The sequence below is a fragment of the Myotis yumanensis genome, unplaced genomic scaffold (genome assembly GCF_028538775.1).
Source record: "Myotis yumanensis isolate MYYU_CA2020_CCGP unplaced genomic scaffold, mMyoYum1.0.hap1 SCAF_11, whole genome shotgun sequence".
In the NCBI taxonomy this organism is placed as follows: Eukaryota; Metazoa; Chordata; class Mammalia; order Chiroptera; family Vespertilionidae; genus Myotis; species Myotis yumanensis.
In genome coordinates, this window is record NW_027223762.1 from 46,945,322 (window position 1) to 46,969,156 (window position 23,835).

General features: G+C 37.6%; 1 protein-coding gene, 1 non-coding gene and 1 pseudogene across 9 annotated transcripts in view; 1 reads left to right on the forward strand and 2 right to left on the reverse strand.

Annotated features, from left to right (window-relative positions):
- LRRTM4 (leucine rich repeat transmembrane neuronal 4) overlaps positions 1–23,835 on the reverse strand; it is a 932,627-nt gene that overhangs the window by 461,838 nt on the left and 446,954 nt on the right. The gene's annotated exons all lie outside the window — the stretch shown is intronic.
- On the reverse strand, positions 1,387–15,166 carry LOC139019579 (COP9 signalosome complex subunit 5 pseudogene; annotated as a pseudogene).
- Positions 13,417–13,525, forward strand: LOC139020195 (U6 spliceosomal RNA). The gene has a single exon (XR_011473215.1). It is a non-coding gene; the product is annotated as a U6 spliceosomal RNA (small nuclear RNA).

The following is a 23,835-nucleotide window of genomic DNA, read 5'->3' on the forward strand; positions in this document are numbered from 1 at the left end:
TCTTTGTTATATCTTAACAAACAACAGAATCAAATGCTGTGCCCTTTTCCATCCTGCAACCTCTGATGGGTCACTCAACAATGACAGGCTGTAGAAACAAGACCTCCCATCAGGATGGTGTGCAACCTGCTTGCAGCAGTTCTACTGCAGTTAACTATGGCTTTCAGATATTGCTGATCTCCCTGTGTCACAAAACCTTAAGCTTGATGATTTCCATTAACTCGTACCTGAGGCACTGGGAGACGATATATTCCAAAACGGTATGCAAATGTGGTATCACTAGGATTCAAATGCTTTTGCAGCTGATAAATCCTTAATATCTCTCTCCTACCCTCCCCAAAGCAGATAACCTGAGGCCAATTAGGGATAATATAATGTGATTTCCTGTGATGCAGTTACCTTTCGAAGTTCAGAAATAACTATACTTAGAAAAGAGTTCAATACATGTGAACAGATATTAAAATAAAGTCTTTTTTTTAAATTCCTTCATTACATAAAAAGTGATGAGATAGAAAAAAATGACATGACAAAGTCAACTATCAAGCAGTGAACTGCAACTGATGAAATGAAATTCCTAATATTCTTAATCATTTAAAAGTAAAGAACTACCTGTCATTTCAAATAACTTTTCTAAAATAGAGGCTATATCTGCTTGTATATATTTTGGTAGTCTACTTTGGGTTCTACAATCTTTAGATGCAAATATAAATGGGCTAGAGACCAACTGGAAATTTGCTCTGAAATATTAATTAATTGATTTTTCCTTCTTGGCTCTGTTTCTTCTTATTATATTTATCTATCTAGTATCCCAGATGTCATATACGAATATTTATTTAAAAAATTGAAATAGATTGTTCTCTTTATGACATAATGTTTATGATTTGTGCTTGCTTTTAAAATTTAAAAATTCAATGTTATATATATAACATGTGCCACTTCTGTTACACACACACACACACACACACACACACGTGATTTTGGCATTTTATTTACTTCTTTGTAGGGAAACTGTTAAAAAAATGAATACTTATAATAAAATAGTTCATGTGAAATGGGATGTTTCTTTCATTATTAATAAAATACAATACAAATTCATGTGTAAGAGGTCCACAGGTTAGAGAATTATACTAAATGAAAATGGAAAGACACTAGTATGACCCTGTCTCATTTTCAGTCCCAGTATAATAAGAACCATTTAAACTCCATATGTGTGCTTTCTTGTTGTTGTTGTTTTGTTTTTATTTTAAAGAGTTTTATTACAGGATGTTAATGTTCAGGACACTTCAGAGCACCTAATACTACTTCTAATCAGATAACCGGTTTTTGGTAACTGGTTTAGAAGTGTTCCTTGAGAATTTTTTTCAGATTGGTTTTCAGGCAAAAGTGCTACTTAGTGATTGTGTAAGAGGTGTTAACTTGATTAAATGGTTTATACTTAAAAACCTGAAACACCAATCCAGGGATAGCTTCTAAGGTAGTTGTACAGTGTCTCAGGTAGCTTTGGCAAGTTTGTCTTCTGACTTCCGGTCCTGTGTTTCTAAACGAAATGAGAAATTCCCTCATCCCAGCTGGGCTACTGACTGTTTTAACTTTTCAGATAAATCAAAGACCTGGTGGTGAGATTGTCTGCATTAGTAAGCAAGCTAGAGAAGCTCAGCATGTTCACCCAGTATTTATTCAACAAAAGCCCAAGCAATTTGCAAACCAAAGAGGACTCAAAATATGAGCCTTCTAAGTAAGGCATAATATTGTTGGCAGTGTACACCAAAGTCTTCTATTTTATTAAGTGGGATAATCTGGTACTCAGAAGGTCCTTCATCGGAAGGTTGTAGGCTTTTGGGTGTGTATTAAAGGCTCCAAGATTCATTTTCCCTGCAGATTCTGTTCTTGTTGGGTTCATGGCCACTGTTAGGAATGGCTCCTGGAACTGCTGATTGAGCATCTGAGTACTGACATGGATCATAGTAAGAGGGGGGCCATGAAACCAGCCAATTGCACTTCCAAGGTGGCCAACCTGTTTGGTGGTTTCTATACACTTTGCCATGTACTCACATGCACCTGTCTCAGCATTTACTCGGGTTACAGCGCCCTCTACAGGCAAGCAACACTGTTCGCAAAGATCATAATTTTACCATCCATCTTTCCCAGCATCTGCCATCACTTCCAAGCTGCTTCCTGATCTGGCATGCATCACCATTTTCAGTAGAGCCAATGCTGAGATTTTGCTGCTTCTTGTTGTATTTGTAGATTTCATAGATGCCCTTGGCTTCCTTCATGTTGTTGGTCAATTCCCATGTTTTGTAAGCAATACCACTCCAGATGCAACCACTGCTAGTAACTGGAGAAGCTGTGGCCTCCGTGATCAAGATGCTACCTTACCTCGCTAGGTGTTTGGGTGTCGGGGGTGTGGGCTTTGAACCTTGAGAACCACAGGTGCCAACTCATACTAGCCATATATATATAAATTGATTTCAGAGAAGAAGGGAGAGGGAGAGACAAAAACGTCAATGATGAGAGAAAATCATTGATCATCTGCCTCTTGCACACCCCCTGCTGGGGATCCAGCCCACAACCCAGGCATGTGCCCTGACTGGAAATCCAACCATGACCTCCTGGTTCATAGGTGGAGGCTCAATCACTAAGTCACACCAGCCCAGCTTAACTCAGTTTTGATGATTACATTGGTTACTGTTCTAATTCTCAATAATAGGCTACTTGATTTTACATGTCAGACAGTTTCAACTTCCTAGCCATTTTTACTTTGAGGATTTTAGTTCACATATTCATATGAGCTTTATAGGTATGTATTTCTTTATCATTTTAAATAACTCACATTAGCCTCTACTTATTGTTCTGTCATCATGGGATGCTGTCCCTTAAGCCACACTATGTAAGAGAGGGAATAAATGTCATTATATTTTCTGACATGTTTTATATCATCCACACATCTATCATCACAGCTATGTATGTCTATTGACAAGTTTGACATAAGACACACCTATACTCTTCTAGACAAAACTATTCTACTTTATAGCAGTCTCTATCAAAGTATGCTATATTCAGGCATTTGGGGTGTTATCTAAGCACATTCTAAATCTCTGCAATATGCACACAAACTTTAACTCAAAAACAACAACGATAAAACACTAACCCCAAACTAAAAATCACAGAAGAATTTAACTTAAAATTCAGACTCTCCTGGCATAGATCACATAAATTGCAAATTAAACTAAAGTATACCTAAAAGAAAGGGACACAAAACCTAAACATTTCTACTCATTAACACATTCACAAAAAAGAATAATATGAGTTAGAAATGAGAGGGCAGAACTAAAACTGCTTAATGAAGATTCTTTGTTCATCATTTCCAATGCAGAAAGGCAGAAGCTGGAGCACATTTCAAATAATGCACTCCAAATGACATTAGAACATCAACATATCCTGAAAAAATCAAATGAACAGGTCTTGCAGGAAGGGCACAGTGACAAATGGCTGAGTTCCTCTTCCTCCCTTTCCTAGGGCTTAGGAAATGTGAAAACAGGAGAAATAAACTTCATGGACCTTTCAAGTGATGTAAAATAACCATTCAAATGGTAAAAATGCTGCAGAATGTCTGCACAGTGGCGTGCCAATAGGACCATAATAAAACAGCACGCCCATTAAAGGCTGTCTTGTAATTAACTTCTCTCATGGGATGGGATACTCTGGAGACAACATTGTGTAGGAAATCCAAAGTCCACAGAGGCCCTCTGGCTAAGAAGGAGACCTAGAAGTCCAGTGAGGCTGGGAGAGTTATTAATTGATAGGAAAGCTACCCCCCAGGGATGCTAGTTACTGCACTGGGAGGAATGCCTGCCATAGAATCCTTGGCAGTGCACGAGTTTTTATAATAATCAAACGATGAAAGCACATGGAATATCCTATGGGAGCAAAGGCTTAAAAAAATCATAATAGATCCATATCATGGAAACTTATGCCCATATTAAATTAATAGTGTAAGTCAAGAATGGACAATTGTTACTTATCAGTCAGTTTGGGCACACTTCCTGCTTTTATAAATAAAGTTTTATTGGAACACACTCACACATTTATTTAACTTGGCTGCTTTTAGTTACAATGGCGACATTGGAGAGTTGTGGCCAACAAAGTCTAAAATACTTATCTTGCTCTTTATAGAAAAAAATTTTCTTATTCCTGGAGGAGCAGAATTTTCACCCAAAATATGATTATTTTCAATAAATCACAAGACTCAGGAGGAACCTTTGACTCCCTGACTATCCACCTGAAATAATTTAGATGGAGGACCTGCCCAGGAAGAGAGATAACAACACAAATAACCATAGTTTAAAATGAACTGAGTGTGATAGATAGAGAGGAACCTAGAAAGCCCCTTTGATTGGTGCTCTCTACTTCTCACTGTTAAAGATGGTCCAGCAAACATTTATTTACCAAACATTTGCTTTTCCGTTTCCCTGAAAATTACCTTACCTGTCATTTGAAGTCCCCAACCACAACCTCCCTTCTTCTTATCTCAAGACATATAAGCTTCAACTGATTTGTCTGGCATTCTTTAGGGAAACATATGTACATACATAATTAAATTTGTTTATTTTCTCCTGTTAACCCGTGCCATGTCAATTTGATTATTCCAGGAGAAGCAGGAGAAAAAAGAGGGGAAGTTTTCCTCTCCTCCCCATTAACATAGAAACATTTTTGTTAGGCAATATTAAGTGAAAGGGGAAGTTGAAAAATTGTATGCTAAGCTTATACTTTTATGTACCTAAAATTTGTGCATGTGTTTTGTATGTATGTGTATACATTTGTGAATGTCTGGAAGGGTAAGCACTATAATATTAGAAATGGTTGCCCTAACCGGTTTGGCTCAGTGGATAGAGCGTCGGCCTGCGGACTCAAGGGTCCCAGGTTCAATTCTGGTCAAGGGCATGTACCTTGGTTGCGGGCACATCCCCAGTACGGGGTGTGCAGGAGGCAGCTGATCGATGTTTCTCTCTCATCGATGTTTCTAACTCTCTATCCCTCTCCCTTCCTCCCTGTAAAAAATCAATAAAATATACTTAAAAAAAAAAAGAAATGGTTATCTCTAGGATTATTAATGGCTTCCATTTTGCCATTATTATCTACTTTTAAAAAATTACCCATAAAGAAAATATATTACTTATGTAACAAAAAAATACATTAAAATGCAAAAATGAGCGAAATCACCGAGGTAGGTCTTAATATTGGTTTTATAATCTTTGGTTCCAACAGCGGAATTTTCAGAAGAGGAAAATGAAGCAGGCTGTGTTTCAGTAACGTGGAGCTTGCCATCCTCAAGGACTATGTGGGCCTCATTCTAGTGCAGGGCAGGCTGCAAATTATTTCAAGGTTCTATGAGTTTGATAGCAGTTGTCTGGAAGGGGGACAACTGCTCATTTTCAGCTGTGGACTCACAAGCATGGAGCGACTGTTATTTTCATCTGCGCTCTTTCTATTGCACACAGAACATCTGTCACAAGACTGCTGTCGGATGTGGCAGCAAAGGCTTCTCTCCATCTATAAAAGCCCAGCATCTGCTACAGGAAGGGAGATCAGACAACTACAACCAATGTGTTGATACTTACCTGTACCAGACCACCATGATGAATTAATTTTTAATAACAGTAAGCACTGCAGCAATGGATATAATAATGATGTTATTGTCACAATGAGCTAGTTATTAATATTAATAACAGGAAGAGAGCCAAGGGAAGGTCAGGCATTAGAAGCATGGTCATCTGGGCAGCTTCACCAGGAAACTGCAGCTTCATGCTCCCCAGGGAATTGCTAATCCATTCCCTGCAGATCTCCGGGGGGAGGAATCAAATAAAGGGGGAGATGGATGCATGCACAGTGAAGTCAGAGGGGAAGATGGATGCATGCACAGTGAAGTCAGAGGGGGAGATGGGTGCATGCACAGTGAAGTCAGAGGGAGAGATGGGTGCATGCACAGTGAAGTCAGAGTGAGGTAGGAGAGGCACTTGCCTGTCAGTGTAGCCTGGGGAACAATGATCATTGGTTAGGAGGGTGGGGCCCATGCAAGCCTGTGAAAAAATTTGGGAATACATAATCCCCTGACAAAAAGTTCCCACTCTCTTGTGCTCTGGCTCTTGTGAGTTCTTCTGCTCCATGACCTGCACTCACCCGTGAGCTATCCTGCCATGTGGACACAAGCTAAGCTAGCCAGATGCCGGACTGGCCTGTGCTTTAATATGGAGTGGAGACTCTGGGCACTGGCTTAATTCTAGCCCTGCTGAAGACAAAATTGGACATTTCCATGGTGGGAGGGAAGGAAATGGGACCCTGAAAGCCCAGGGGTTTAATTCCACTCATCTTCCCAGGCGAGTCTCAGAAAATTCCTTTCCTTGTGACCTCTCAAGAATTTCACTTCCACTGGTAACAGGTGGAGATGTAATGACCACATAATATATACCTACTAGAGGCCCGATGCACGAAATCATGCAAGGGGCTCAGCCCTCGCAGCCCTGGCTTCCTCTGGAAGGTCATCCTGATGGTTGTTCCGCTGTCCTGCCGCCTGGTCTAATTAGCATATTACACTTTTATTATTATAGATATATGTGGTAGGTGTATATTATACCTATGTGTGTACACTTATATTTAAATGATTTGTGTTTAGCCTATCATTTGAACTAAAACAAACTCTTATTCTTAAAGAAAGAATATGATAATATATTTGAAAGATTTAAACCTCTCTCATAATTCTTGCGTTTTCATTTTCAGTATGACCTTTCATTTTCAGTAGACTCCAAAGTTTGGCTTTCATTGTTAAGTAGAGCTTTGCAAATATTGCCAGAAAATATCCCCAAGTTATTTGAGGGTACTGAGTACTTTTTGCAAAAAAATCAATGGAATTCAAATGTAACTGTAAAACAGTGCCTCAGGTTCACTTTAAATGCCTCGGCCTTTAAAAAACAACAACAACACACAGTTTTCTTTATATCATTTTTGAATGGATTAAAACTCTCTTATGTCTGCTGGTTCAAAGGATATGGGTGAAATCTGGGACTCAGAAGGAATTAATTTGGGGCACCTAAGGGGTGGGTGTTGTTGATATGGAAGAAAACAGAGTATCAAGGGTAAGAGCATAATCTCTGGATCTCTGGAGTCAGAATACTTGGGATTTAACTCTGTTCACTGGCTGTAAGAAACTGCACGTTTCAAGTCCTCCGTTTCCTCAATACTAAAGTGTAGGTGATTGCACTACTCCGTGTCTCCCTCATAAGGTTTTTCTGAAAATCACAAGGGTTAATACTTGTAAAGTGGTTAGCACAGCAGATGGCATAGATCAGACTGTAAGTACTACGTATTGGTTAAATAAATGGTAGCAAGTGTGATGTTTATTGAACGGTCATGATGGGCCACCAAAGTAAAGTCACTAGGAAGAGTGAGCATGAATAAAGAAGCACTTAGGAAGGGAAGACGAGTTTGGCTGTCAGCTGAGGTATAGGCCAGACATGACTTAAAAAAAATTCAAATAGGACAAGACATTTGTGAATTCCAGCTAGCCTTGTTAGAAAATGAGTACAGGCTAATTATTGAACTGGAAATCCTGAGTTGCCAGGAGAAATGCAAGTAAATTTTGATTTACTCTTACCCTGACCATTCTAAATGTATATAAGGCAATCTATGTAGAGGGCACTGGACTCTGATAGTTTTCTGTTTATTATTCCACAAATGACTAGGAGGCACAGTTCGTTATGCCTTTTAATAATTCATTAATATTAAAGTGTTAGTGAGTGCCCATACCTTCATTCATACCCCAAATCCCCACCTTGGACACCCAAGCTGTTGATACATGCGATGCTTCTTTTAAAACTTGTTTGATTTCAATCTATTTTAGTATCTGAATGTCACTGTTATTAATCTGAATTTCTCCCATTTATTACTCAATAGTGTTTTCTATTCTATAAAACTATATAATCCCTTAGTGCTAATTAGATGTCACTTAAATCTTTCTAATGATGTAAAACTGACCTGCTTATTCATGTTGTATTTTGACCCCTTCTGGACTGTGATTGCTTCAATCAGTGAAAAATGCTTTTATTGAATCCCATTCAGTTACATCAATAAGTTATTAACATAATTATGTAAATGCAGTGTTATATTGCTGACATTACTAGATAATTTTAGATAAATACACATAGCTTCAATTATCTACTTTGAATCTCATCTTAAAAATTTTATATTTAGAGCAAAAAATATTTCTCAACTTATATAGATTTTGTTAGATAATATATAAAAATTCTCATTTATTTCACTATAGTTTATAACACTTATACTTCCATCATTCCAGCTTTGCATAATTACCTATATGTTCTTAAACACACACACACACACACACACACACACACACTTCTATTTTGTGACTTAAACCTTAAGTCCTTTCTAAAATTTCATCTAAGTAAATGAAAATTCATCATCTAATAATCTTGACCTACTCTGAAGAAAAGAAAAATGTAAACAAATACCAACTCAAATGACTCTAAAACCAAAATAGTTATTTGATATGGCTCTTTTAGATCATGTAATGATAAGGAGAATATTGAGATATTGACTGAGTACATAAATAAGTATGGTAGTGCCTGGCTGGCTTGGCTCAGTGGTTAAGTGTCGACCTATGAACCAGGAGGTCATGGTTTGGTTCCAGGTCAGGGCGTATGCCCCCTTTGCAGGCTCTATTCCCAGTAGGGGGTGTGCAGGAGGCAGCCAATCAATGACTCTTTCTCATCATTGATGTTTCTAGCTCTCTCTCCCTCTCCTTGCCTCTCTGAAATCAATAAAAATATACTTTAAAAAAATAAAATAAATAAGTGTTTTAGTACTAAAAACTCTTCTTTGGTCACTGTGATGAAAACAAAAGGGAAAGTTATTTTTAAAAAATGGTGTATGCCTACAACTACAGTAAATACACTTTAGAGTAAATAAATTTGTAGAAAAAAAAAGCATCATACTTTTAGGTTGTTTTTTTTTATTCCATCATTTAGGAAAATCTAACCCATATCATAGAGGTAGACTGTCAAACTGTTTAAAGCAAAACCTACCTTCAATGAGAAAACAGCCTCCTGGGAACTATTGCTATGATATTCCTATCTACCTTTTCCCCTCATCCTGACATACTTGAGCATCATTCCTCATGCTCACTTGTCCCATATTAGCTTTCATTTTCTTTATTGGCCTAGCACATATTATCTGCTGTTTAACTATTGTTACTCTGATCACCTGCACGATATTCTTTTTTTAAAGTTTATTTTTGATATTGATTTCAGAGAAGAAGGGAGAGGGAGAGATAGAAACATCAATGATAAAAGAGAATCATTGATTGGCTGCCTACTGCATTCCCCTAATGGGGACTGAGCCCACAACTGCAACCCGGGCATGTGCCCCTGACTGGAATTGAACCAGGGACCCTTCAGTGCACAGGCCAATGCTCTATCTACTGAGCCAAACCAGCTAGGGCTCTGTGTGGCGTTCTCGCCCCTATCTCTCCTCTACTTTGGTTTATCCCACATTCTGTTGACCAAGTATTAATGCGTAAATAAATAATACCAACATATTACTTGTATAATAATAATAATATTAATAATGATAAAATAAACTTTAATGATTCCTCAAAGGCTACTCAATAACATAGAAATTCCTTTGGAAACCACACTCTACTCAAAATCAAAGTATGTCAATACATTATTACATGCCACTTTCAACAAATATCCATTATTTACTGCAAAAGTCTATGGTGAAATGAAAAAGAGGAGAGAGAGAGAGAGAGAGAGAGAGAGAGAGAGAGAGAAAAGAAAACCTTGCAGTGGGAAATGCTAGCCTCAATTTTGAACCAAAGTTCATTTTCTATCTCTAATGTAACTTAAAGCATCTAGGTTTTATCTATTTATTTGGTTTTCTTGATATTCAAATATTGGAAAAGAATAATAGAGGGACTTTATATTATAGTGCTTCTCATAATCTAGGTACATTTTGTTGGTTTGTTTTCCATTTTGGTACACTTTAATGTTCAGTGAACAAAGGTACATTAATCATAACTTTTAAAAATAAATATTTATTACATAATATTAAAAACATAACCCTTGCTCAAATATTAACAAAAATAAAATTGATTGTCTCTAGTCAATGTGGACATTGTTCAGATCTTTTATAACCCCTTATATATACATACATACATATATATGCATATATGTTTTCTAAGAATAGAATCCTAACGTACTTATTTTTCAAACAGTTTTTTCACTTAACAGCATATGCTCTACACTTGGCAGGCTTACTAATTAAAAGTTATTCTGCAAGATAATTTGCTGTGTGATCCTAGGGGAGAAACTTAATACCACAGTGATTAAATTTGTTATCAGAAATATAGAAATAAAAATAATACCTTCTGTTTGGGCTCTTGAAAGAATTATACAAAAAGTACCTAGAAAATATAGAATGTACTATAAAATAATAATAAAAATATGCTACTATTTTATGCAAAGATAAATATGTTTTTCTGGAATAGTAAATAGCATGTATACATTTTTATTATTAGGTTGAAAACAATCTACAGGAACTAGTAGGGGTCCATATTAATGATAAAACACTGATAAGGTGTCAAATAGAAATTTAGAAGGATATGGTAGAGTGCTATTAGTTACAAAGAACATGTTTAAAGCACACTGTTAATTACAAAAGTTCAAACTAAACATTTATGGACTTGCACCAGGGGAAAACAAACTCATTTGCATAACATATAAATAACTAGTCTAATTAAATGTCTTCTTCCACTCAGTTGTTTCTCATCTTTCTATAACAAATACAGAATATTTGCCATAAGTATGATTAACAGAGCGTTAATATCTTTGACTATCAAATGTTATTGTGAGTGACTAAGAAGGCCTTAAAGTTCTCAGCTTTACTAAACTTTTGATAGGTTTCTTTCTGACTTTAGACTCCTCACTTCCCTTTTCTTAGAGCAAATTAATCCAAAGGGCAATGTAATTTTAAATCCTTTCTATACCCGAAGCCCCTTTCCAGTATTACAAGCCAGAAGTGCCATTTACAAGGATCTGAGAACTATGTCCTTGAAATTATTCGTCAAGCAAGAGAGTGCGCCTCTCAGATAGTTTCTGCGGGATGGTAAAAGCCTAGCTTTGGTGAGAGTTTTACTTCAAATTGTAAATGAAATCAATTTTGTCTTCTCATATTCTTGTAAGATTTCTCTTTTTTAAACAGAGACACAGTGGTTCTGGATTTGAATGGCTTAGCCTATAATTTGGGACCAATTACATGGTTCAACTTTAATTTTCTATTTGTAAAATGAAATGTATAGTCCCTCCCAAACAGGGTGGTTGCCAGGATCAAAGGAGATAAGTATGTAAAGTGTTTTAAAGAATGGTACATAGCAAAAGCTCAGTAAAAGTTAGAAATAGCATAGCCTAAGGCAGGGGTGGGCAACCCGACACGCGTGCCAAACATGGCACGCCAGTAACTTTTGCTGGCACGCGAAACCCTCTCTTATAATCTTCCATTTACAATGTTTTTCTTCATATCGACTTTTTTATTTTTCAGATAAATTCATTGTAGGTGCATCTTAGATAAATAAATAATTTTACATAACAAGTTATCTTAAAGACCATAGACATGGCTGACTTTGAAATGCAGTTGATTGAATTTCAGATTAGCTCAATTTGGAAGCAGAAATTTATTGACCTTAGAGTTGAATTGGAAAACATTGGGGGAAAAAAGCGATTAGAGACAGGAGTACCAGAGAGAAGTGTCGAAAACGAACTATTGAGGACTTGGAATGCCATTCCAGAAAACATTTTCTGTTTAAAAAACTTTGCAACAGCGTTACTCTCCATGTTTTCATCCACATACGCTTGTGAATCTTTGTTCTCAGTGATGAATTTTGTTAAGTCTCATAATAGGAGTAGCCTGACGGATGAAAGTAGTAGCTCGTGCATATCTCTGAAGGTCACGAAATATAAACCTGATGTAAAATCTCTGTCATCAGTGATGCAGCAGCAAAAGTCCCACTGATAATATCAAATGGAGTCATAAAGTTTTCTGTCGGACTATCAGTGTACGTGTATACATTAAAAAATAAATATATTTTTCATCATATACTGTGTTTTTGTCGCTCGAATGAATTTTATTATTTCTTCAAGGTTCTTCACATATGTACACCTTAAGAGATATCAAGTAGGCGTAACATGTTCTCAAAAAATTAGGGTTGGCATGCAGAAAAATTTTGAGTCAGAGATTTTGCTGGTTTTGGCACGCACTCACAAAAAGGTTGCCCACCCCTGGCCTAAGGACTTGAATAAGCAATTACAACTTTAATCTGTAAATCAGCAGGTGCTCCATGTCAGTCGTAAATTGCTTTAAAAAATGCAAGTTGAAACAGTGAAATGTTAGTTTTCAGCAATCCAAGTGGCGTAGATTTTTTTCAAATGTTTCATCACAGTTGGAAACTGTTTGGCAAAGCAAATATTCTCATATACTAGGGGTGTAAATAGAATTTGTGACTATCTTTATAAAGGACAATCGACAATAAGTATCAAAAAGACTTTCAACATTGGTAAATATTAGTCAACACTGATGTTAACAAAACATTGGAAGCAACTGAACAAGATAAGTAATATTGTATAACTATTCTTTCTTATATTTATTTCATTTGTATTTAATTATATATTCACCACCCAATGGCAAGTCTCCTTCCATCACCATTTATCTCCCCTTTACCCTCTTCTACCTCTTACCACCCACCTTTCCCTCTGGCAATCTTCACACTGTTTTCTGTGTCTATGAGTGTTTTGTTTGTTTGGTTGTTTTTTGCTTAATCCTTCACCTTTTTTACTCAGTCCTCCAACCTCCCTTCACTTTAACAGTTGTCAGTCTGTTTTCTGTATCTGAGTATGTTTCTATTTTATTTATTTTGTTCATTAAATTCCACATATATGTGAAATCATATGGTATTTGTCTCTCTCTGACGGTTTTTTTCCCTCAGTTTAATAATCTCCAGGTCCATTTAGGCCAGTGATGGCAAACCTTTTGAGCTCGGCGTGTCAGCATTTTGAAAAACCCTAACTTAACTCTGGTGCCGTGTCACATAGAGAGATTTTTTGATATTTGCAACCATAGTAAAACAAAGACTTATATTTTTGATATTTATTTTATATATTTAAATGCCATTTAACAAAGAAAAATCAACCAAAAAATGAGTTCGCTTGTCACCTCTGACACACGTGTCATAGGTTCGCCATCACTGATCTAGGCTGTCACAAAGGATAAGATTTCCTTCTTTTTTATGGCCCAGTACTATTCCATTGTGTAAATGTACCACTGCTTTTTTATCTACTCATCTACTGATGGGCACTCGGGCTTTGGCAGGACATATGCTAAAATTGGAATGGTACAGAGAAGATTAGCCTGGCCCCTGTGCAAGGATGACATGAAAATTCCCACTATATTTTATACTTTTAAGTTTATCCCTAAATAGACACTTAGGTATCAAGTGGTATTCATAAAATTAGATCATGCTATTTAATGATCCCTCAGAATCAATAAAACATCAGTTCAGCCAAGACAATGCTAAGATAGGGGCTAATGAAAGTCTGAAGGGCAATCTTTTTTATTTGACTTTTTAAATAAATACTTTTGACTAACTGGTTTATTTCTGTTCTCCACATAGATAAAGGTTAAAACCATTGATTACATATTGGCTATTGAAAACAGCCTCTTGTCTAAGAACTGTCAAAGTAAATGGATTCATTTTTTGTTGAGGATGATGTTAATAAAGACAAATATGAAGGATTTTATTTGCTCAGAAGACATAAAACTAGTGTATTATTGTTTTACTCTCCAAATCAACATTTTCCTTTTCATTTCTAGCACTCAATTTCATTTAAAGCATGTTTTATGATGAGTCTGCTTAAATGGCATATCATTAAACTGTTACATGTGGCTCATGTGAAGACACACAGAAGTTCAAAACTAAACATTTATGGACTTAAAAGCACCACAGGAAAATAAACTTAGACCCCAAACTTCCAAAGAACTGCTGCAGATCACATTACTTTTGGCAAAAAAATTAAAATGACACCTGGCAAATATTTTCAAGGGGCAGAGCCCAAATCTAATCATTTTCTTACTTAATGTCATTTAGGCTTAAAATAGGATAGTTTATCTAATTTGGGTAAAGGAACAGCTGGTGTCAATTCATTTATGCAGTATGTTTACTGTTTTCCTTGATACTACAGTGATAATTATAATTTTAGAATGGGTAATTTTAAAACACTTCTTTCATAGTCTCTCCTTTTTGTAAAACCTCCCTATACTTGACTCAGAAACCAATGAGAGTTCTTGAATGCTTTCAACTTGTTCACATCTCTCCTCCTCCCGTGTCTTGTAGGAACATGGTCAAAATGATTGGAAATGATGAAAGATTAAACATGTCTAATTTTGTAGTGAGAAGTTCTCAAATACGAGAATAAACTGAACGAGTGCCACACTTTGAGCACAATTCATAATAAGCACTATAGCTTATTGACTTTAAAATTAAGGACAAATGACCAGCTGGAGAGGCTCAGTGGTTGAGCATCGACCTATGAACAGGAGGCCACAGTCCGATTCCTGATCGGGGAACATCCACAGGTTGTGGGTTTGATCCTCAGTGTGGGGTGTGCAAGAGGCAGCTGATCAATGATTCTGTCTCATCATTGATGTTTCCATCATTCTTTCCCTCTCCCTTCCTCTCTGAAATCAATAAAAATATATTTAAAAAGAAAAACAACTAAGGACGCCTCATTTTTTAAGGTCACTGTAATGCGCAGATCTTGTTTACTAAATTCAAGATTTGTTGTTTCTGGAAGATGCCCTATTCACCTCCAAAGGTAAGAATTCATGTGTGCTTTTTAATCAGGGATTCAAAACCCAGGCTGATCTACTTTGCTGACTTTTATGAAAACCATCATCAAGTATCCCATCTAGCATTGCCCACTTACAAGGCAAGTTCTCTTTTCATTGACTTTTAAGGAAATATACAAAGTAAAAGGTGAAAATATAATCCCGTACCTCTTGGATCTTTCAGGCGAAAGTGTTCCAGTAGCTTTAGGCTCACCATTTACCCTCAATCACTCCTATTTTGCTATTTTCTAAGGTTTCCAGGCACCCTAGCACCTGTGCCCTCCCTTTTCTTTATTAATGTCAGATTAACTGGGATTATTCACACTCAAGACAAAAATGAGAGACCCAATTGATCACAATACATAGGCTTAAGACACTCTAACAAGGGACAAAATGGTAAAAACAATAATAAAAGTAATTGCAGTTTCCTAAATTTTAGCTGATAAAAGAGAGTTGTAGGATAGTCTCATCAACATCCTTAATTTCTCAGCTAGTAGACACTGGCCATGGAAGGAGAATGAAACCTTTCATGCTTTTGTAAATGCATTTAGTCTTCACAATGTGATGAATTCAAATGGATCTGTACAATTCTTCCACAAAAATCAAATTGATATATTTTCCTTGCTAATCTCTTCAAACAACTCATGTGAAATTACTACTATGCTGTTAAACACTGCATATTGCCTAGTATTGTGCATTTGTTTAAAATTAATTTCTGACTAAAAAGAATTTGAGATGGCCAACTAGAAGAGCATGATACAAATAAGTTGATTTAAGAGAAATGGAGGTCAGAACTGAAAGAAAGAGACCAAATAAAACATGCCAAGAGCAAATGCTAATATAGCTATTCTTATTAGAGATCAAGAATTTACCTTCATTGTGACTGTACCCATATGAGTCATTTAACATTTTAATGGTTATTTTACAAACAAAGAAAATGTAAAATCTAAGTAGCATGAGTTAAACCAATACATGTGAGTTTATCTGTTAATTAAAATTATGCTGGAAGTTAAATTACTCCAACTACATAAAGATACAGCACTTAATTAAATCAGTGGGTTATAATACTTATATTAATTTCAATTTTTAAATATTTTATTTCATTATCTGGAAGGTGTCTAGTAGGAGTGTTGTAAAAGCTGTGCTGAGCTTTGTAAGTATATACATTATAACAATAAAAATAAAGAATTTGCTTCATGTCATGACAAAATATCACCGTGTCTTATTTCTAGTTAGTTTTATCAAAAACAACAAACAAATAAAAACTCTACAGACAAGATATTCAAGTAACCTTTTATAAACTTATTACTAAAAGCACCATCTGCTGGTTACTAGAAACTGATGCATTTCAATCTGTCTGTCTTAATACATCCTTTGATAAAAGAATAGAAAAACTTTTCTCTCTTGCATGCCTGCATAGATTCCCCCTCTGCAAAATTACCAGCCTAGAGAGAGAGAAATTAGATTTTATTGATAAAATGTTTTAGTCTATGTGTGCGTGCTTGCAATCGAAATCAGTTTTTCAGCTTGCCTTTTATTGGAAAACTTAGGTATGTAAATGAAAGTATTTTCTCTTCTAAATCAGTCTTACATAACCAAAAGGCAATTATAGTTCAGTAAGTGCAGAGGCCTCCCTCACAAGAGACATTATAAAATCTAAATAAAGGGTTTTAACTAGTCCAGCCTGCAGCCTGATTCTAGCACACAGTAGGTTCGAAATAAGTGTTCACTGAATGAAGAAGGAAAAAATAAATAAATTCAGTGCTATGACTTGGTGTGAGATAAGACCAAACTGAGGGGAAAAAACACTCACATTTCAGAGTCATTAGATATTTTTAACCATGCCAAAATTTGATGTGTGGATTTAACATGAGCAAGGAAGGGAGTGATGCTTTTTATTTTTAAAGAAAGATCGTCACAGAAAGTAAATTTAGAATTTTTTGAGATTTCAAAAATGTGGCAAAGTATTATTCCTGAGAAATTTAATGGACCTTTAGTGTGAGCATATGATCCAGTAGATTATAAATATAGGAAAAGAACTCTTCGGTTGCTGAATAGCTTTGTTGTAAACTCAACAGAAATAATTTTCTACATTCTCTTGAGAGCATTGAGTTAGATTATTTCAAATTAAAACTTAAGATATGAAATTCTGACCTGTAGGAGGAAAATGTGGTTTTATGTGTTTTTTTGTGTGTTTTTTGAATTTCTCCCCATTACAAATGGAAAAGTTGTTTCAAGGGTAATCAGGGTAAAGTCATCTTACAGAATCTGTGGAGTTGGCATTTTAAATTGGGCCTTTTGTTTAGGAAAGCATTGTTTTCAAATTGATGAAGAAGGCCCTCAATTATACCCGCACATTTTTCTGGGATGGGATTTGGAAGGGTGAATACAACTTCTCCTACATAAGGGTAATCTCCTGCAAGCTTCACTATGATGTGACTTTAGTACCCCTCTTATGTGATCCAAATATACCTCTTTAAGTAAAATATATTGACATTAAAAACTACGCATCTGGAGCCTCTAACCCACTTTGAGAATAAACTCTTAGCGTTTCAGTGTGTGATTCCATATGACAGTTGAACTACAAAATGACTCTTCTTTCACTAAATAATTGGACAAATGTAACAGTTTATACAACAGACACTTTCTAAGTGTTTTGGAACATTTATGAATTCAATAGGGAGAAAAAAGGCTTTCATACAAACTCTGTAGGTGATGATAAAAAGCATTTAGCATAGCTTTAGGGGAAAAATGCTTCTGCCAGGAACACTTTCCTAGTTCTACAGTAAAAATAAACCTTCATAAATCCCAATAACAATAGAACTCTTCATCAAACAGGCATCAAAATTAGATTTAAAAAGTTAAATTCTTCTTAAAAATCTATCTGAGTTCTGTATATACTAGTATATGCCAGAGAAGGCCCAAGACTGAGAGTTGGGACTTAGGGATTTGGAACTACGTGAACTAGTCTTTCTTCCCTCCCTTCCTTCCTTCCTTCCTTCCTTCCTTCCTTCCTTCCTTCCTTCCCTCTCTCTCTCTCTCTCTCTCTCTCTCTCTCTCTCTTTGTCACTCTCTCATGGTTTGCTTTTTACATAGAACCAGTTTTGTAATAGAAATGTCAGTTTCCATTATGTTACATCGATATTTATATTAATAACAAAAACATTGTGAGAGTAATACTTTTTAGTAAAAATGCACTAGCTGTCAGTCTAACACCATTTCTCTCCATAGCATCCAGAAGTTCTTTGGGAGAGCCACCCTTCTTTCCATGGGATTGAAAACACAGGTTTGGGTGGCACTGGCCTCTGAGGAGAGCTCTGATGATCACACACTGCCCTCTGTGCGGCTAGTCCTCTTGCCCCAATGAGTAGTCGCCCAGATTATCTAGAGCAGCGGTTCTCAACCTGTGGGTCGCGACCCCTTTGGCTGTCGAACGACCCTTTCACTGGGGTCGCCCAAGACCAGCCTGGATATCAGATATTTACGTTACAATTCATAACAGTAGCAACATGACAGTGATGAAGTAGCAACGACAATCATTTTATGGTTGGGTCACAACATGAGGAACTGTATTTAAAGGGCCAGAAGGTTGAGAACCACTGATCTAATGGCAGTCTCCTGTGTTCTTTGATTCCTGACCAAAGTTATTTCAAACAGAGTAAATCACAGAATTTCCATCCCCAGAATTTGTTTGGTGGTTGGAGGAAAAACACTTTCACTCAAACAAGGAGGCAGCACCCTTATAGCCACCATCATGAAATCCTGAAGGGATCCAGATTTGGCTGCTACTGCAGAAGAACAGAATTGGAAAAATCCCGAGTCCTGGGGAACATCGTTCTAACCCTTGCCTGGATTTCATCTTACATTAGATTTATCAGTTGAATGAGCTGAACAGTTCTCTTTATCGCTTATCCCAGCTCAATTTAGGCTTTTTGTTACCTGCAAACACGCCTAATAATTAAAAGGCATCGTGTTAAATACTGGCCTGGGAGGCAGATGCTTTTATTGCCTCCATTTTACTGACGAGAAAACGGCTTTGGAGAGGTTCAATGACGTCCATAAGACTATACACCTAGTAAATTATTAGAGCTGCAAATGAAATATGTATTTCTGATTATAAAGTTCACACTGTTAAACCTTACACTATGGGTATCCTAGTTGAAAGTGTGGCTGTTTAGAAAAGCCGTCCTGGCCTGGAATATTGGCTTCACCATTATTAGCTGTATGACCTTGAGGGAGTTGTTTAAACTCTTTGGGTCTCAATTTCTTCAAAAGTAAGCTTGAGAAAATAACGGTTTCGAACTTAAATGAGGATTACAGGAGTTAATATATATTAGGTGCTTAGCAGAGTACCTATATAATATTAATCACTTAAGATATTAGCTCTTATTATAATTATGAGTGATAAAGTTAGTTTGTATATTGGGACGCACAACATGGAGGAAGACCACACCCGGGTCCCAGCCCACGTCACAAGTCTAAACCTAAGTTAGGCAGCACGTATGGGAAATACCTGTCAAGGAAGTCTAGCATACACGGATCAAAATCCTTCAACTCTGGCTAGCTCACCTGCCCCTGGAGAACGGGACCTGCTGGCCTCCTAAGGAAACCCTGCCCTCCAGCCAACCATGCCCTGCTTCAGTGTGGCCTGTCCCGGGGCTCTGTAACAGTCTCTCTTCCCCGAAACCCCTCAGGAAGCGTGCCCGCTGCTGTGAGGCACTGCACTCCCCCAGCCCATGGGCTGCTTCCCCTTTGATAAATGACATCAAGCTTGTTACTAAATTCTTTTAGTTCTGTCATTTGACACTAGGCTTGCATTTATCAGTTTTTATGAAAAAGTTTTCAGATTTTTTTCCTAACCAACAGAATACAGGTTCTTTGGGCACATCCGTACTGCCTTAATACAGCTTTAAATGCATCTCAGCTGGAAACATGCAGTTTTCATAGAGCTCAGATAAGAACAGCCACGATAATTCTGGTTTGGCCTTCTTATCCCAGATGCATTTGACTTTATTAATTTGTTTTTCTCATCCTATATTTTTTGAAAGCTTAGCTTGTGTTAAGGACTTTTGGAGAAGGGGGACTGAGTAGCAAACATAAAACATATAAGGTTTTTACTTTCCTGGAGCTTAAAAGTCTTGTGGGGTAAAGGAGATAGACACTTTGAATAGGTAAGCCCACCCACACACACAATTGTATTTCTGACAGAGTGCTACAGAAGTAACGTGTAGTGTACTGTGAGAGTAGGTAAATGGAGGCTCAAATCTAGTGCAGAAAGCAAGGGGAGGGTCCTCTTACGATGAGATTTATCTAGAACTAGCTTTATCTGGAGGAAATGGTTTAGTGGAGAAATAACAGCATGCACAATGGCCATGAAGCAGGAAGCAACTTCATGGTTTCAGGGAACTCTAGTGTTCTATGAGAGCAAAAGTAGAATGAGGTTGGATGGACTTATCATTACTGAAGTGGGTGGAGAGGTGGACACAAAATAGATCCTACTGCATATTGGCCATTTTATGGGATTTGTGAATTTATCCCAAAACTATTAAGTAAGGCAGTGTTGTGGTTTCATTTTGTTTTCTGAAGGAGCCACTACTGCTCTGTGGAGGATGGGTGGGAGAGGCCTACAAGTAGATGTGTGAAGAATGCTTAGGAGGATGTAGGAGTGGTCTTGAAGAAGAAAAACTGCTGCCTTAGCCAAGAGTGATGGCAGTGTGACAGAGGAGAGTCGCTGAATCAATAACTATTTCCGAATTTGAATAAATAAAAGTTGGTAATGAATTTTATGTAATTGGTGGAGTAAATGCTGTGGTGCCCCACCCAAGTCCCCTCTACTGGACCAGCGCTGCTTAAGCTGTTTGCTAGGCTCACAGCCAATTTCTTCTACAGAGAAATTCAAGAAGCTGCTTGGAAGTTAGATACCACCCTTCATTCTTCATACCCACACCCTAAGCCAGTGACTGGCAGGTTCCAAAGGACTGTCACCCTTGACACAGAATGTCTTCTGTAGCCAAGTCCCTGTCTCAGTCTCCACTTCTAGGAAACCCAAAATAAGATAGCTGGGAAATTGGCAAAAGACAGATATTTCCAGAATGATTCTCATTCTCCTGGCCAGCGTAACTTTTGCACAGACAGTAGAGCTGGTTATGAAGATTATAGTTGTGAGTTCATTTTGAAACTTAGTTTGAGACCCATATAAGCCAACCAAGTGGAGATGTCACGTTGTTGCTTAGCTATAGATGACTCTAGACTAGTGGTTGGCGAACTGCGGCTCATGAGCCACATGCGGCTCTTTGGCCCCTTGAGTGTGGCTCTCCCACAAAATACCACGTGCGGGCGTGCATGTACAGTGAAAATGAAACTTCGTGGCCCATGCGCAGAAGTTGGTATTTTGTGGAAGAGCCACACTCAAGGGGACAAAGAGCCGCATGTGGCTTACGAGCCACAGTTTGCCGACCACTGCTCTAGACCTCTGGAAGGAAAGGAAATAATAGATTGTATAGCTGTCATAAAAGGAAACGAGCATGGGAATGAGAGAGAGAATAACATGAGAAAAGCATGTTAAAGAGAAAACCAGGGGCTCAAAATGGAGTCACTTGTGCCAAAGCCCATGACACTGAACTTAGACTTAATACCTGACTTAACTGTAGTTTCAACATTCTCCAGGAATGATATTTTAATTGGACAGTCTGGAATTTTCTGGGTGGCACCAATGAGTAATCTGTCACATGGAACCTCATCATCCCCCAAAGGAAGCTTAGGCAACCTGCCTGATAACTCACCCCTTACCTTCCCTAAAGGAAAATATTCTGGCATGAAACAGTTCTTTTTATTTTCTTTCTTTCTTTTTTTAAAAATATATTTTATTGATTTTTTACAGAGAGAAAGGGAGAGGGATAGAGAGTTAGAAACATCGATGAGAGAGAAACATCGATCAGCTGCCTCCTGCACACTCCCTACTGGGGATGTGCCCGCAACCAAGGTACATGCCCTTGACTGGAATCGAACCTGGGACCCTTGAGTCCGCAGACTGACGCTGTATCCACTGAGCCAAACCAGTTAGGGCTATTTCCTTTCTTTCTTCCTTTCTTTCTTTCTTTCTTTCTTTCTTTCTTTCTTTCTTTCTTTCTTTCTTTCTTTCTTTTTTGGGGTGTGTGTGGCTAATAACTTTCTTGCCCTGCCCAGTTTCTGCCTATAAAAGCCTTCTATATTGTACAGCTTCTGAGTAGCTCTCTACTTTCTAGATAGGACGTTGCTTGATTCATGAATCATTGAATAAATCCAATTAGATAATCAACTTTATTCAACTGAATTTTTGTTTCTAACAAGGGTCAAGGCCTCCCTCAGAGATTTGGAATTACCAATGACCATTTGCTAACAGAATTCTCTCTGCTTCTCTGAGGGCACTTGTGCTGAGGTTTGGGAAATTCACCCCTTTGGCTTGTTTTGGTGAGGGCACTCTTTCTAAAGCGACACCAGCTGTTTTTGCGGGTTTCAGCTCTCAGCTTTATCTGGGGTCCACTCTGGCAGCAGAATACTAGTGGCCATGTTTAAACCAGTTATAGTTCACCTTTCTATCCTCAAAACAGATCACTCCTCTCCCCTTCTTTACCATGAATTAGATCTACGAATCTAACCTTATTTCCTGCCAATGAAATAAAAGATTCAGCGTTTTATCCTACTGGACTAGTCTCTCCTCCTCTCTTGCCATCTTGTCATGCTTACTTCATGCAGGCTGGAGACTTATCATTTGATAAAAATGTTTTTCACTGATTTACCTGCAAGCTTCCATTTATCTTTCCTGGCTGTTAAAATTTTTGAATGTAAAATGTTTCCTCAACCTGGGCCTGAGCTGTCTTTGCTGCAGGACATGCTTTAGAAAAAAGGGAAGATTGGTTTCATTCTGTTTTCTAATCTGTAGTTCTCTAAAAGTAGGGGAAAGATTTTCCTCCTAAATTAAATGTGGAGGACATCTCATCACCTGGAGGTAAGGATCCCAATCTAGCTAATCTTATCTAATAATAGACAAACATGGTAATTGACCGTACCTTTGCTACACCTCCCATCGGCTAATCGGCACAATATGCAAATTAACCACCATCTTTGTTGGCGGTTAATTTGCATACTTAGGCTCCAAGCGGTGGAGCAAAGGCTGACGGCCTGGGACCGGCGGAGCAGCGAGGCCTCATGGCTCTGGGGGCAGCGGAGCAGCGAAGCCTGACGTTTCCAGGGTCGGATCCGGCCAGAACTCAGCCAGAGCGAAGGCCTGGGCCCCGGGTGCCAGAGGCAAACCGGTGCCAGCAGCCAGGGGAAAGGAAGGCCTATTGCAGGAATCTCTTCATGCAACAGGCCTCTGGTTATTTATATTAAGCTATTTATAGATACTGCAGAACTAAAGGGTAACACTGTGCACCAAACAAATGCTGGGCCTAATCACACTGTACAGGATATAAAAAGTCATAAAAGATTCATTAACAAGATGGAGTAACCTGAGAATTTGATGTAAAGTGTACTTTTATATAATTTCAAGACTCTCAGCTTCTGCAGCTCCCAATATTACTCACTGCTTAGGTGGGTGTAGAGCTCTTTTTTCCAGCTTAATTAGTAACATATCGATAACAATGAAGAGCTATTTGTCTATGTATTAAAAGACTGTTACATAAAACTGTTCCTTAGTCATGGTACATTTCATATTTGAAAAAAGCCATTTAAATTCTCTATAGGTAAGGGAAAGAAAGGAAGAATTATAGGTTTTAAATTAGGGGGTGAAGAGGAAGAAAGGAGAGAGGAGTTGAGGGATCCCTTATTCTTCTATGTAATTACAGCCTTTTGGATTGATGTCATTGTCTTCTCCTTCTATTTTTTCCTCTGCCTAATTATAGTCAG